The sequence below is a fragment of the Hordeum vulgare genome, chromosome 1H (genome assembly GCF_904849725.1).
Source record: "Hordeum vulgare subsp. vulgare chromosome 1H, MorexV3_pseudomolecules_assembly, whole genome shotgun sequence".
NCBI classification, from domain to species: Eukaryota; Viridiplantae; Streptophyta; class Magnoliopsida; order Poales; family Poaceae; genus Hordeum; species Hordeum vulgare.
The window spans coordinates 98,355,863-98,370,036 of record NC_058518.1 but is presented as its reverse complement, the minus strand read 5'-3'; positions in this window follow the sequence as shown (position 1 = coordinate 98,370,036).

Sequence of the window (14,174 nt, the reverse complement as noted above, 5' to 3'; positions counted from 1 at the left end):
ATGGCGGCTTACAGACGTGATGTATCACACGTGGCGGGTCACTTTCATGGTTATCAAGTTGATCATATCGATCGCCGTCTCAATGAAGCAGTTGATGCTCTTTCATGACTCGGGTCGCAGCGTAAGTCGGTTCCTCCCAATGTCTTTTTGAATGTTTTGCATAACCCATCGGTGAAATTGTCTTCTGAAGAGGATATAGCGGTCCCTGACCCGGAGTTTCAACTTGTGGCGGCTCTTCTTGCCACTTCATATTAGGCGGTCTTGTACATGGCATATTTGGCACGAGGCGAGTTACCTACTGATGAGTTGCTGGCCGCCAAATTATCCGGCGATGCAAGTCCATGGTTATACATAATGGCGAGTTGCACAAACGAAGCACTTCTGGATTTTTTCAAACATGCGTCTCGTTCGAAGAAGGATGTGCGATCCTTAATGAGATCCACGCTGGCGATTGTGTCCATCACGCCGGGTCATGCTCTTTGGTGTCCAAGGCTTTTAGGCATGGATTCTAATGGTTAACGGCTCACGTAGATGCTGAGGACATAGTGCGCAGATGTGACGGGTGTCAAAAATTTGGGCGTCACATGCATGTGCCCGCTCAAGAGTTGCAGATGATCCCAACTACGTGGACTTTTGCGGTCTGGGGGCTCGACATGGTTGGTCCCTTCAAGATGTCATCCAACAAGAAGACTCACCTACTAGTGGCGGTTGACAAATTTACCAAGTGGGTTGAAGCAGAGCTGGTTAGTAGTTGCAATGCAGATACGGCTGTCAAGTTCCTCAAGAAGTTGATTTTTCGCTTCGGGTATCCTCATAGTATCACCACTGATAATGGTACTAATTTATCCAAAGGCGCCATGCAAGAATTTTGTGAAAAAGAGCACATCCGGCTTGATATCTCTCCGGTTGCGCATCCCCAATCCAATGGATAGGTAGAACGGGCGAACCAAGAAATCTTGAGTGGGATCAAGCCCTGACTCATGGTTCCTCTGGAACGCACCCCGGGTTGTTGGGTCAAAGAGCTCCCTTCCATTATGTGGAGCATACGGACTACCCCTAACAGATCCACTCGTTACACACCCTTTTTCTTGGTCTACGGAGCTGAGGCGGTTTTACCAAGTTACATTAGGAACGGCTCACCGCGAGTCATCGCTTATCTTGAAGAGGACAATGAGCTGGCTCGTCAAGATTTGTTGGATGCTTTGGAGGAGGAGCGTGACTTAGCAGCAGCACGGTCGGCGATTTACCAACAATACTTGCGACATTATCATAGCCGCTGAGTCAGAAGCCGGGTCTTTCAGGAGGGCGACTTAGTGCTCCGTTTGATTCTAGATTATACTGGTATCCATAAGTTATCCCACCCGTGGAAAGGGTTGTTTGTCGTCAGCAAAAGTCTTCATAATGGTTCTTACTACCTGGTGGATCTTCGTCCAGATAGGCCAACAACAGAGGTTGAAACAACCCGGCCTTGGAACATTTCCCACTTGCGGCCTTATTACACTTAGAGCCAGTAGCTCCTTATCATTGTACATAGTTTAGTCATTGTACTCTCTTTATATATATATAACAATATAGTCGGCGCCCACGAACTTCGAGGTCTCTGCCATTTCAGCTTCTTGAGAGCTTGAGTCTTTACTATTTCACAAGTCGTCCAAGCATGGACGCTATCAGTATCAAAGAGCATAAGTCGCCATGTTGCACTTATTTCAAAATTGGATACTGGTAAGCCAAAGAGGACCAAAGTTGTCACGTTTCACGGTTCAAACATGGGCGCCTTATATGGTTTTGCGAATCAAGCCGGCTTACTTGGGGGCTACTAGTTCCCAAGTCGTTTTGCAGTAAGACTGTAAACGCTTCTGCAATCCTATGTCCCACTTTTCCCTAATCATAGGTCACTTGGGGGCTTCTACTCACTGAGTTCAGCCTGAATACCCACTTGGCTAGCAAAAAAATTAATGCATTACAATGGTTATATTGGACTGTATGTTTGCCGACTCGCCCTATGGTCCCATGTACTCTTGGCGAGTCAATCCAATTCTGGACCCTGAACTTGCCTTGGTTAAAACATGAAGGGTGCCTGTGGGAGCCGACATATGGAAAATAGACAAACTATGGGTTCACTGAACCTGCTTCACTGAAGCTTGACTCGCGCCTGATCAGCCAGTCTAAACAACTAAGGCTGTTGCAAAAGCCTCTCTAGGGTAGCACTAGAGCCTTGCAGGCTCGTTCTATCCTGTCGCGACTCATTGAGCCGGCAACCTTTATGAATACAAAGTATCTTTGTGGCATAGTTAGAGTTTTCGAAAAACTCATCTTAAGCCACACGTCTCATTGAGCCGACTCATTATTTCTTCTCTGACCACAGGAAGAGTAATTATACGTCAAAAGACATGGCAAAAACGCCTAGTAAGGCGTATCATATTAACAAAAGGGTGAGACTTCAGAGTCAACAAATGTACAAGTGCATCGAATACTGTTTTCATCTCTAGCCTATTACATGGCTCAGAAGGCCATCAAATGTTACATAACCCGGGATTGGATTTTCTGAATTGATCTCCATGGGCGGTCTTCAAGTGACACCTGGTTCAAGCCGCCTCCGTATTATCCTGCATCGAGCTTTCACCGTCTTGGATCTATAAGTCACCCATTTTCCAATTGCAATTGGTTAAGGCATGGACCTCAACCTCGTTGGTCAAGATGGTCGACGGGTCAGCATCAGAGTCAAAAGGATGCTTACGGCGCTGCACATTCAGAACTGTGATTTCATACAAGGGAGAAGTAACACGCTTGTTGTGCTCATCATAAGCCGCCTAATACTTGGTTAAGTCCAGACTGGCTGCCAGCTGAGTCGCTGCGAAGCCAGATTCCTTCACACAGCGATGGTAATCCTCTTCAGTAAATTGTGACTCATCATCTGTGTATTCTGGAAATCCCCTAGTTATTTCCTCTCGCTTAAGCTCTGGAGCATAAGCCAACCACCGGCTCAGGTGGACAGTACTCCTTTTCGGGCGGCTGATCTTTTTAGTTCTTCAATATGGGTTGGCAGCATGGACAAGCATCCCAACATATATTTGATTGACTTTGTGGGATCCTTATCGCCCATAACGGCCTTAATAGCCATCACGCCGCCAGTATACAGTTGCTCTGTCAACGTATATATTGCCTTCAGTTTCAATACGCAATCATCATGAAGATTGGCGGATCGAGGACCTGCAGCAAGGATACACGATCTTAAGTCGACGGAATGTCTTACAACACGATTTGGAAGTAAGGATAGTGGCGGATACTTACCAAACACGACATTGGCCATTTTTGAAATATGAAGTTTTAGCCCGGACAGTTCCTGCACGGCGACCTTCATTTGTTCCTCGGCTTGTTCGGCTCTTTTCAGCAAGGCAGCTTGCTCAGCTTCGGCCTTTTCTTCAAGCTCCTTGTGATCCGCCTTCATCTTCTCGATTTCAACCAATGCAAGGCGGAGCTTCTCTTCAAACTTAGCTCGAGCATCTTGCTTCTCTGATAGGCTTTGCCTCAGGCCAGACACAGTTGAGTCGGCCTGGTTCAACAATTCCTTCAAACGCCAGAAGATTATAACAAGTTTCATGCAAATTGCAAGCAATATCCCTGACACTTTGGGGCTAGTGTACGGTTCAATTTTTCCTCGGTAATACCTTAAAGCAAGACCCGACTCATCTTTAAAAACGATGACCCGGCCCTTCGGGCCTACAAGTTGAAGCTTTCTTCAAATAAATGCTAAAGACTCGACTCATCTTTAAAAAGACGACCCAGCCCTTGGGGGCTACAGGTTGAAGCTTTCTTCAAATAAATGCTAAAGACCCGGCTCATCTTCATGAAGATGACCTGGCCCTTGGGGGCTACAGGTTCAAGATTTCTTCAAAATAAAAACTAGAGACCCGACTCATCTTCAAGAAGATGACCCGGCCCTTGGGGGCTACAGGTTGAAAATTTCTACAAAGCTCGACTCGTCACAGATTGCTCGCCCTTTGTAGGGCAAATGGGAGTACATGTAAAGGAGGATAACAGGTATCATACCTCATGTTTTCTTTTCATCATATTAACCACATGACTGATCTCCAAGCGATTAAAAAAGCTAGAATATAATTCATCAAACTCCAGCTTCTCAAAGTGGGGAAGCTTCAATTTGGTCATGCCCTTCTCTACAAGCATTGGGGCATCCTTGGGCGCATGCTTGGTCAACATTGCGGATGCAGGTTTGGAATAGCATGTTCCAATGGCGAAGACTGGATCTGGATCAGGCGTCACGTCTTCATCCGCCTTTTGAGGGCTTGGTGGATTGGGTTTTTCACTTGTTTCCTTCTGAGGGCTTGGTAGCTCATCCTGGATATCAGGGAAGTCACCAAAGACTTCGGAGTGAGTCTCAGCCGGCTCATCTTGAGCCTTTGGGATGGAAGCACTCATTCCAATTATCTCAGCTGCCTTGGGAGTGGATGATGACTCGCCGGTTTTCCTCTTCTTCGCTTGAGCCCTACAAAGGATGGTAATTATATTAAAATAGAAACATTGGCGTCTAAAGAGCATGTTGGCAAATGAACTTACCCCTGAAGGCGGATTAAAGGGGAAGAGTCGAAGCAATTGAGTCGCGAGATGAAGGAGGTGAAACTTGTTGGACATAAGATTCCAAAGATTGTGTAAATCATAAAGAATTGGCTGCACAAGAAAGGACATTTATTATAACACATACCTCGCTCCGTCGTTTGCGACCGGCTGTTTTATCAGGCAACCCGGACAAGAGATCAACAAAATGGCTTCGAGTATGACGTTTTGGTGTGTGATGCGTCTCCAACGTCTCTATAATTTTTGATGGTTTCATGCTATTATCTTGTCAAACTTTGGATGTTTTGCATGCCTTTTATATATTTTTTGGGACTAACTTATTAACTCAGTGCCAAGTGCCAGTTCCTGTTTTTTCCATGTTTTTGACCCCTTTCAGAGGAGATTTTGAAACAGAGTCCAAAAAAATCCCCGAAAAGATTTTTTTTCGTAACGGAAGAAGATCGGGAAACTTGAGAGCCAAGGCAGGGGGGCCTGAGGGGCTCCACAAGCCCCCACCCCACAGCCAGGGGGAGGCCGCGGCCCAAAGCCTTGTGGGACCCCTGGGTGCCCTCTGCCCTAGGGGTTGCGCCTATATAGTCCCTAAAAATCCCAAAAAAATCAGGAGATCATCGAACGTACTTTTCCGCCGCCGCAAGCTTCTGTCTCTCCAAGATCCCATCTGGGGCACGTAATGGTGCCCTGCCGGAGGGGGGATTCGGATACGAAGGGCTTCTTCGTGAACACCATGACCTCTCCGATGATGCGTTAGTAGTTCACCATAGACCTACGGGTCCATAGCTAGTAACAAGACGGCTTGTTCTCTCTCTTGGATCTTCAATACAAAGTTCTCCATGATCTTCATGGAGATCTATCTGATGTAATCTTCTTTTGCGGTGTGTTTGTCGAGATCCGATGAATTGTGGATTTATGATCAGATTATCTATGAATCTTATTTGAGTTCTTCTGATCTCTCTTATGCATGATTTCATATCCTTGTAATTCTCTTCGAGTTGTGGATTTTGTTTGGACAACTAGATCTATGATTCTTGCAATAGGAGAAGTGTTTGGTTTTGGGTTCATACTGTGCGGTGACCTCACCCAGTGACAGAAGGGGTAGCGAGGCACGCATCGTGTTGTTTCCATCAAGGGTAAAAAGATGGGGTTTTCATCATTGGTTTGAGATTTCCCTCTACATCATGTCATCTTGCTTAAGGCGTTACTCTGTTCATCATGAACTCGATACACTAGATGCATGCTGGATAGCGGTCGATCTGTGGAGTAATAGTAGTAGATGCAGAAAGTATCGGTCTACTTGTCTTGGACGTGATGCCCATATGCATGATCATTTCCTTAGATATCGTCATGACTTTGCGCGGTTCTATCAATTGCTCGACAGTAATTTGTTCACTAATACTCTCCAACGTATGTATAATTTTTGATGGTTTCATTCTATTATCTTGTCAAACTTTGGATTTTTTGCATGCTTTTTATTTATTTTCTGGGACTAACTTATTAACTCAGTTCCAAGTGCCAGTTCCTGTTTTTTCCATGTTTTTGACCCCTTTCAAAGGAGATTTTGAAACAGAGTCCAAACGAAAGAAAACCCCCGAAAAGATTTTTATTGGAACGGAAGAAGATTGGAGAACTTGGGAGCCAAGCCAGAGGAGCTCCGGGGACCCCACAAGCCCCCACCCCGCGGCCAGGGAGGTCCCGTGACTTAGATCTTTCGCCTATATAATCCCATAAATTCCTGAAAAAATGAAGAGATCATCGCAATCGCTTTTCCGCCGCCGCAAGCTTCTGTCTCCGCAAGATCCCATCTGGGGCACGTCCTGGTGCCCTGCCGGAGGGGGGATTCGAATACAGAGGGCTTCTTCATCAACACCATGACCTCTCCGATGATGCGTGAGTAGTTCACCATAGACCTACGGGGCCATAGCTAGTAACTAGATGGCTTCTTCTCTCTCTTGGATCTTAAATACAAAGTTCTCCATGATCTTCATGGAGATCTATCCGATGTAATCTTATTTTGCGGTGTGTTTGTCAAGATCCGATGAATTGTGGATTTATGATCAGATTATCTATGAATCTTATTTGTGTTTCTTCTGATCTCTCTTATGCATGATTTCATATCCTTGTAATTCTCTTCGAGTTGTGGGTTTTGTCTGGCCAACTAGATCTATGATTTGCAATGGGAGAAGTGCTTGGTTTTGGGTTCATACCGTGCGGTGACCTCACCCAGTGGCAGAAGGGGTAGCGAGGCACGCATCGTGTTGTTGCCATCAAGGGTAAAAATATGGGGTTTTCATCATTGGTTTGAGATTATCCCTCTACATCATGTCATCTTGCTTAAAGCGTTACTCTGTTCATCATGAACTCAATACACTAGATGCATGCTGGGTAGCGGTCGATGTGTGGAGTAATAGTAATAGATGCAAAAAGTATCGGCCTACTTGTCTCGGACGTGATGCCCATATGCATGATCATTGCCTTATATATCGTCATGACTTTGCGCGGTTCTATCAATTGCTCGACGGTAATTTGTTCACCCACCGTGATATTTGCTATTATGAGAGAAGCCTCTAGTGAACACTATGGCCCCCAGGGTCTACTCCACACCATATTTCCAGCCTTACACTTCTTACTTCGTTGCACTTTCCGCCTTCATATCTCACTTTGCAAACAATCTTGAAGGGATTGACAACCCGTTTGAAGCGTTGGGTGCAAGCTTGTTTGTGTTTGCGCAGGTACTTTGGACTTGACAAGGACCTCCTTCTGGATCGATACCTTGGTTCTCAAACTGAGGGAAATACTTACTGCTCATGTGCTGCATCACCCTTTCCACTTCAAGGGAAAAACCGACGCAAACCAGAGAAGTAACAAGAAGAATTCCTAAGCGCCAGGGAAGGACTTTTGTTGCCGTAGCCTTCACCCACCGTGATATTTGCTATTTTGAGAGAAGCCTCTAGTGAACACTATGGCCCCCGGGTCTACTCCACACCATATTTTCAGCCTTACACTTTTTACTTCGTTGCACTTTCCGCCTTCAGATCTCACTTTGCAAACAATCTTGAAGGGATTGACAACCCCTTTGAAGCGTTGGGTGCAAGCTTGTTTGTGTTTGCACAGGTACTCTGGACTTGACGAGACCCTCCTTCTGGATCGATACCTTGGTTCTCAAACTGAGGGAAATACTTACTGCTCCTCTGCTGCATCACCCTTTCCTCTTCAAGGGAAAAACCGACGCAAACAAGAGAAGTAGCTAGAAGAATTCCTAGCGCCAAGGAAGGACTTTTGTTACCGTTGCAGAACAATTTCTGGCGCCGTTGCCGGGGAGGAAGATCAAGTCAAGAACTCATCCAAGTAGGTGTCGCAAACTCATCTCTTGCATTTAGTTTGTTTGCCAGTTGCCTCTCGTTTTCCTCTCCCCCACTTCACCAATTTGCCTTTTTCGTTTGCCTTTTTCGTTCGCCCTTTTTCTCGCATGCTCTTTGTTTGCTTGTGTGCTGGCTTGCTTGATGAAGTCACCATGAATGAAAACACCAAACTTTGTGACTTCTCGAACACCACTAGTGCCGAGTCATACGAAATCAATGCCGCTTTGCTAAATCTTGTTATGAAAGAGCAATTCTCTGGCCTTCCTAGTGAAGATGCTGCATCCCATCTCAATACCTTCATTGAACTTTGCTACAAGCAAAAGAAGAAAGATGTGGATAATGACGTGATTAAATTGAAGATTTTTCCTTTCTCGTTGCGATATCGCTCAAAAACTTGGTTTTCTTCTTTGCCCAAAAATAGTATCGATTCTTGGGATAAGTGCAAAGATGCTTATATATCCAAGTATTTTCCACCGGCTAAGATCATCTCTCTCCGTAATGATATCATGAATTTCAAGCAACTTGATCATGAACATGTTGCACAATCTTGGGAGAGAATAAAATTGATGATTAGGAATTGTCCCACTCATGGCTTGATTCTTTGGATGATTATTCAAATCTTTTACGCTCGCTTGAATTTTGCTTCTAGAAATATCTTGCACTCCGCCTCATGTGGAACGTTCATGGAAACCACGTTAGGGGAAGCCACAAAGCTCTTAGACAACATCATGACGAACTACTCTCAGTGGCACACTGAAAGGTCACCTACTACTAAGAAGGTACACGCTATAGAAGAAATTAACTCGGTGAGTGCTAAGATGGGCGAGTTAATGAATTTTGTTGCTAGTAGAAGTGCTCCTTTGGACCCTAATGATATGCCCTTGTCTTCTTTGATTGAGAGTAGCAATGCTAGCTTGGATGTTAATTTTGTTGGTAGGAATAAATTTGGCAACAACAATGTTTTTAGAGGAACTACGTTCCTAGGCCTTTTCCTAGTAACTCCTCTAATAACTTTGGCAACTCCTACAACAATACCCATGGAAATTACAATAGATTACCCTCTGATCTAGAGAGTAATATCAAAGAGTTCATCAACTCTCAAAAGATTTTCAATGCATCCATAGAGGAAAAGCTACTCAAAATTGACGATTTGGCTAAGAGCGTTGTTAGAATGGCTAGTGATGTTGATGATTTGAAAGTTAGATGTGCTCCTCCCAAAATCAACATAGATGAAATTTTAAAAGTTATGCGTGTTTCCATGATTGAGAGCCAAGAAAGAACCGCCCAAATTCGTGCTAGACGTGAATGGCTTAAAAAGGCGTGTTCTCGTGATGAGAATCACGAAGGTCTTAAAGTGCTTGGTGTGACTCCCATTGAATCTTTGTTTTCTTGTGTCAAACCTAATGATTTTGGGGCTGGATATGAATCCACTTTGGTTGAAAAGTGCCCCAATGATTAGGAGTCCATCTATCTTGATGCTAAAAGCAGTGAAAGTGGAGTAGAAGATGTTAAAACTTTGAGTGGTACTGAAATTACTACCGTGGATTTCAAGCAATTTAATTATGATAGTTGCTCCTTGATTTAATGCATTTCTTTGATGCAATCCATGTTAAACTCTCCACATGCTTATAGCCAAAACAAGGCCTTTACCAATCATATCGTCGAAGCTATGATGAAATCTCTTGAAGAGAAACTTGAATTGGAAGTCTCTATCCCTAGAAACCTTCATGATGAGTGGGAACCTACCATCAAAATCAAAATCAAAAACTATGAATGCAATGCATTGTGTGATTTGGGTGCTAGTGTTTCTGCGATTCCAAAGTTTTTATGTGATGATTTGGGTTTTAATGAGATTGAAGAGTGTTCTCTTAATTTGCATCTTGCTGATTCTACTGTCAAGAAACCCATGGGTAGGATCAATGATGTGCTTATTAGTGCAAATAGGATCTATATACCCGTGGATTTCATTGTGCTTGACATTGATTGCAATCCTACATGCCCTATTATTCTTGGTAGACCTTTCCTAAGGACTGTTGGTGCTATCATCGGTATGAAGGAAGGGAATATTAGATTTCAATTTCCTTAAAGGAAGGGCATGGAACACTTTCCTAGAAAGAAAATAAGATTGCCTTATGAATCCATGATGAGGGCCACTTATGGTTTGAGCACCAAAGACGACGATACATGACTCTATCACTTTTATGCCTAGCTAAGGGCGTTAAACAATAGCGCTTGTTGGGAGGCAACCCAATGAATTTATCTTTTTATTTCTGTTTTGTTCCGTCCACACCATCACAATTATGTTGTGATTGTGTTTTGTTTGTTTCTTTTTGTGTTTGAGCCAAGCAAAACCTTTTTGACTAGTCTTGGTGATGGTTGTTTGATCCTGCTACAAAAAGACAGAAACTTTTCACTCACGAGATGATTTTTAATTTTAATTCCGAAAGAGCTTTTGAGTTGATTATTTTTGAAGCTAGTTGATATGCCTTTTTCCCAGGCCTTCGTAATTTTTCAGATTTTTTGAGGTACGAGAAGTATACGAAGTATACAGATTGCTACAGACTGGTCTGTTTTTGACAGATTCTGTTTTTGTTGAGTTGGTTGCTTGTTTTGATAAAACTATGGTTAGTATCAGGGGGTACTAGCCATGGAAAAGTGAGAATACAGTAGCCCAACACCAATATAGATGGAATTCAAGTTTTCTACAGTACCAAAAGAAGTGGTAGTTTGTTTTCTTGTGCTAATGTTATCATGAGTTTCTATTTGAGTTTTGTGTTGTGAAGTTTTCAAGTTTTGGTGATTTTCTCATGGACAAAGAGATAAGGAGTGGAAAGATCTCAAGCTTGGGGATGCCCAAGGCATCCCAAGCCAAATTTAAGGACACCAAAAAGCCTAAGCTTGGGGATGCCCCGGGAAGGTGTCCCCTCTTTCGTCTTCAATCCATCGCTAATATTACTTGGAGCTATATTTTTATTCACCACATGATATGTGTTTTGCTTGGAGCGTCTTGTATCTTAGGAGTCTTTTCCTTTTGTTGTTTCACAATCATCCTTGCTGCACACCTTTTTGAGAGAGAGAGACATGCACTCATCGTGATTTTGCTAGAATGCTCATAGTGATTCACTTATATCTTTTGAGCTAGATACTTTTGCTCTAGTGCTTCACTTATATCTTTTAGAGCACGGCGGTGCGTGACTTGGTAGTTGTCTTATGCTATGAAAGTAGTCCCAAATATGATAGGTACCCAAAGAGGATGCAAAAACCTCCATTTTCATGTGCATTGAGTAGAAAGAGAAGTTTTGATTCCTCTCAATTAGTTTTGAGACATGGATTTGGTAATATTAAGAGCTATGTTAGTAGGGTGTTGTGAATCTAGAAATACTTGTGTTGAAGTTAGTGAAAGGACCACGATGATGCCTAGAGGGGGGTGAATAGGCTATTTAAAAACTTCTTCGGATTAGGCTTAATGCTAATGCGGAAATAAACTAAGAGGATACTTTTCAAGCACAAATCCTAAATGCAATAGGCACCGCAACGTGCACCAACAACACGATCTACCAAGATGGACACAACACGGTTACTAACAAGCACAAGTAAGTTAGACAAACGTACTTGAGCTATATCACATGACGAGTAGGTGAACGACACAAGATACTAGGTCACACTATAGCACACTATATATCAAAAGCTGCAAGTGTGAACATGTGGATATAGAGGGTATGCTTGAATGATTAATCTTGTACAAAGAAATAGCCAACACAATATAATGAGCACAAACAATATGCAATATATGTATGCTCAAGTAACAGAAGTAAACCACAAGTAAGGAGTTAGGGTTAGGGATAACCAAGGTCACTGAGACAAAGATGTATCCCAATGTTCACTTCGTTGGAGGGAAGCTAGTCACCGTTAGAGAGGTGGATGTTACCACGAAGGCACACAAAAGCCATGAAGGCTCACCCTCTTCTCCCTTTGAGATAACACCACGAAGGCATTTACCCTCACAAACTTTTCCAGGGGTAATCACACGGATTGATTCCCCTCCGAAGAACTCCTACCGCCTAGGAGTCTCCAACCTCCAAGAGTAACAAGATCACGGGGAATGCTCAAAAGTTGCTCAAATCTCAAATAGCTTGGGTTGAGAGGAGGAGAGGGAGACGATCTATCTTTTGATTGGAACAACTCTCAAAGGGGTTCACAAATGCTCTGGGGATATAAGATTTGGTGTGAGCAAATGTGTGTGAGGTAGAAATGTGTTCTTATGAAGATATGGCTGTGTTGGACCCCCTCTCGCGAAGTGGGAGGTGGTATTTATAGTGGAGAGGGGAAAGTGACCGTTGGGGTCACTTAAGTCGGACAGTGGTCGGACGTTCGACAGTTCTCGGATATCCGAACGTCCACAAGGGGTCGGACATCCGACAGGGGTCGGTCGTCCCAGGGATGTATATATATCAGGAACCAATGTACAAATATCAGGAATCACTGTATAGACGAACAGGGACCGGATGTCCGAGAGGGGGTCAGACATCCGAGGCACGGACATCCGAAAGTGTTTGGATATCTAAAAGTTCGACTGTGTTGGCACACAATCTATCCTCCGAAGGGGCCCGGACGACCGGCCCTCGGACGACCGGAAGTCTCCGGATGTCCGAGAGTTTGGATGTGATCAAAGGCTCCGGATATCCGAAGGAGGTCAGACGTCCGGCCCTCGGACGTCCGGAGTGAGCCGGATGCCCGAGATTTTGACTCTGTTACAAGGCTCCGAAATACCGAAGGGGTCGGTCGTCCGGCCCTCGGACGTCCGGAGTGAGCCGGATGTCCGAGAGTATACTGTTGGGTTCTGTTTGGAAGATCTCAAATGAGAAGTGGAGATGTAGTTTTCAGCAAATTTATCGCAAGGCCCGTGATCCCCTCTTAATAGTGCGGGATCCCTAAAGACTCAAGAATCATAAAAGGGTACTGATGATCCATACTTGAGTGTATACTGTTATTCGCTGATCATCACTCCGCACCACTAACGTCAAAGGAACTGATACCTTTGAGTTAGCCCTTTCACTTGAGCTTGATGTTGTTGTTCCTTCTTGGCTCAAGTTGAAAGCAAGACATGATGAAGTCTTCAAGTAGCTCTCCCATACACAATGTGGAAAGCCTAGCGTATGTATTCATCTTCATTTGTCCACCATGTGAACATCCACAAGAATCAAGCATGTAGTGCTCAGGAATGCTTATCTTGATCTTGTCCTCGTTAGCACATGAGCTTGTCCTTATCAACACATGATCATTAACGATAGCTTAAGAGGGGATTAGTGATTAGTTGTCTATATGTGTGTTGTCAGCAACATCAAAACATGATAAAGGGCATGATTGCACTTTCAATCTCCCCCTTTTTGGTAGTTGATGACAACATACATATAGCTCTAAAAATAGTAATAAACATGCGTGGCTTAGGAAGATTTGTTACGATGCTTATGAAGCTCCCCCTGATTATATGCATGGTAAGAATGAATGGGAGAGTTTTTTTGAAACTCCCCCTGATTATATGCTTAGTAAAATAGGTAAGTGCGGGAGCTCCCCCTTAATGCGTGCTTTGAAGATAATAGCATGATATAACATTACACCATAATAGTTCAACAATACATAGCATATCATATGAATCAATAATACATAGCATATCATATGAATCAAAGCATATCATATGAATCAATAGTATAGCATAAAACTCATCATCATATGACACAACGATAATATCATGATATGTCATCACCACATGATAGTTTAACAATACATCATCCACAAGTGATGGCATAGCACATCATCCATAAGTATCGTTACATGATGACACATCATTAAGTTCGACATACTACATCATACCATACATTATGAGAGAAACAAAAATCGAAACTAAGATAAGATAATGTCCTTCCCTTTGGCATCAAGGACCAAAAAGGAAGGAAACCCGGCAATGCTACCACATACTCAAATATCACCCTCATCAACATCATCATCAGGAAGGCCACTGCCACCAGCCTCGTGAAGGAAGTCAGCCCACTCAGGGCCAGATGGGAAGCCAAAGTCAAAAGGAGGAGCAGCAGGAAGATCCTCATCGTCACTCACATCAAGAATTCCCGAGTCTCTCTGACGAGCCTTGAGGGCATTCTTGGAGGAGACGAGGCGAGAAACCACATCATGAGTTTGACTGCACTGGAAAGAGAAAGCCTTCATCAT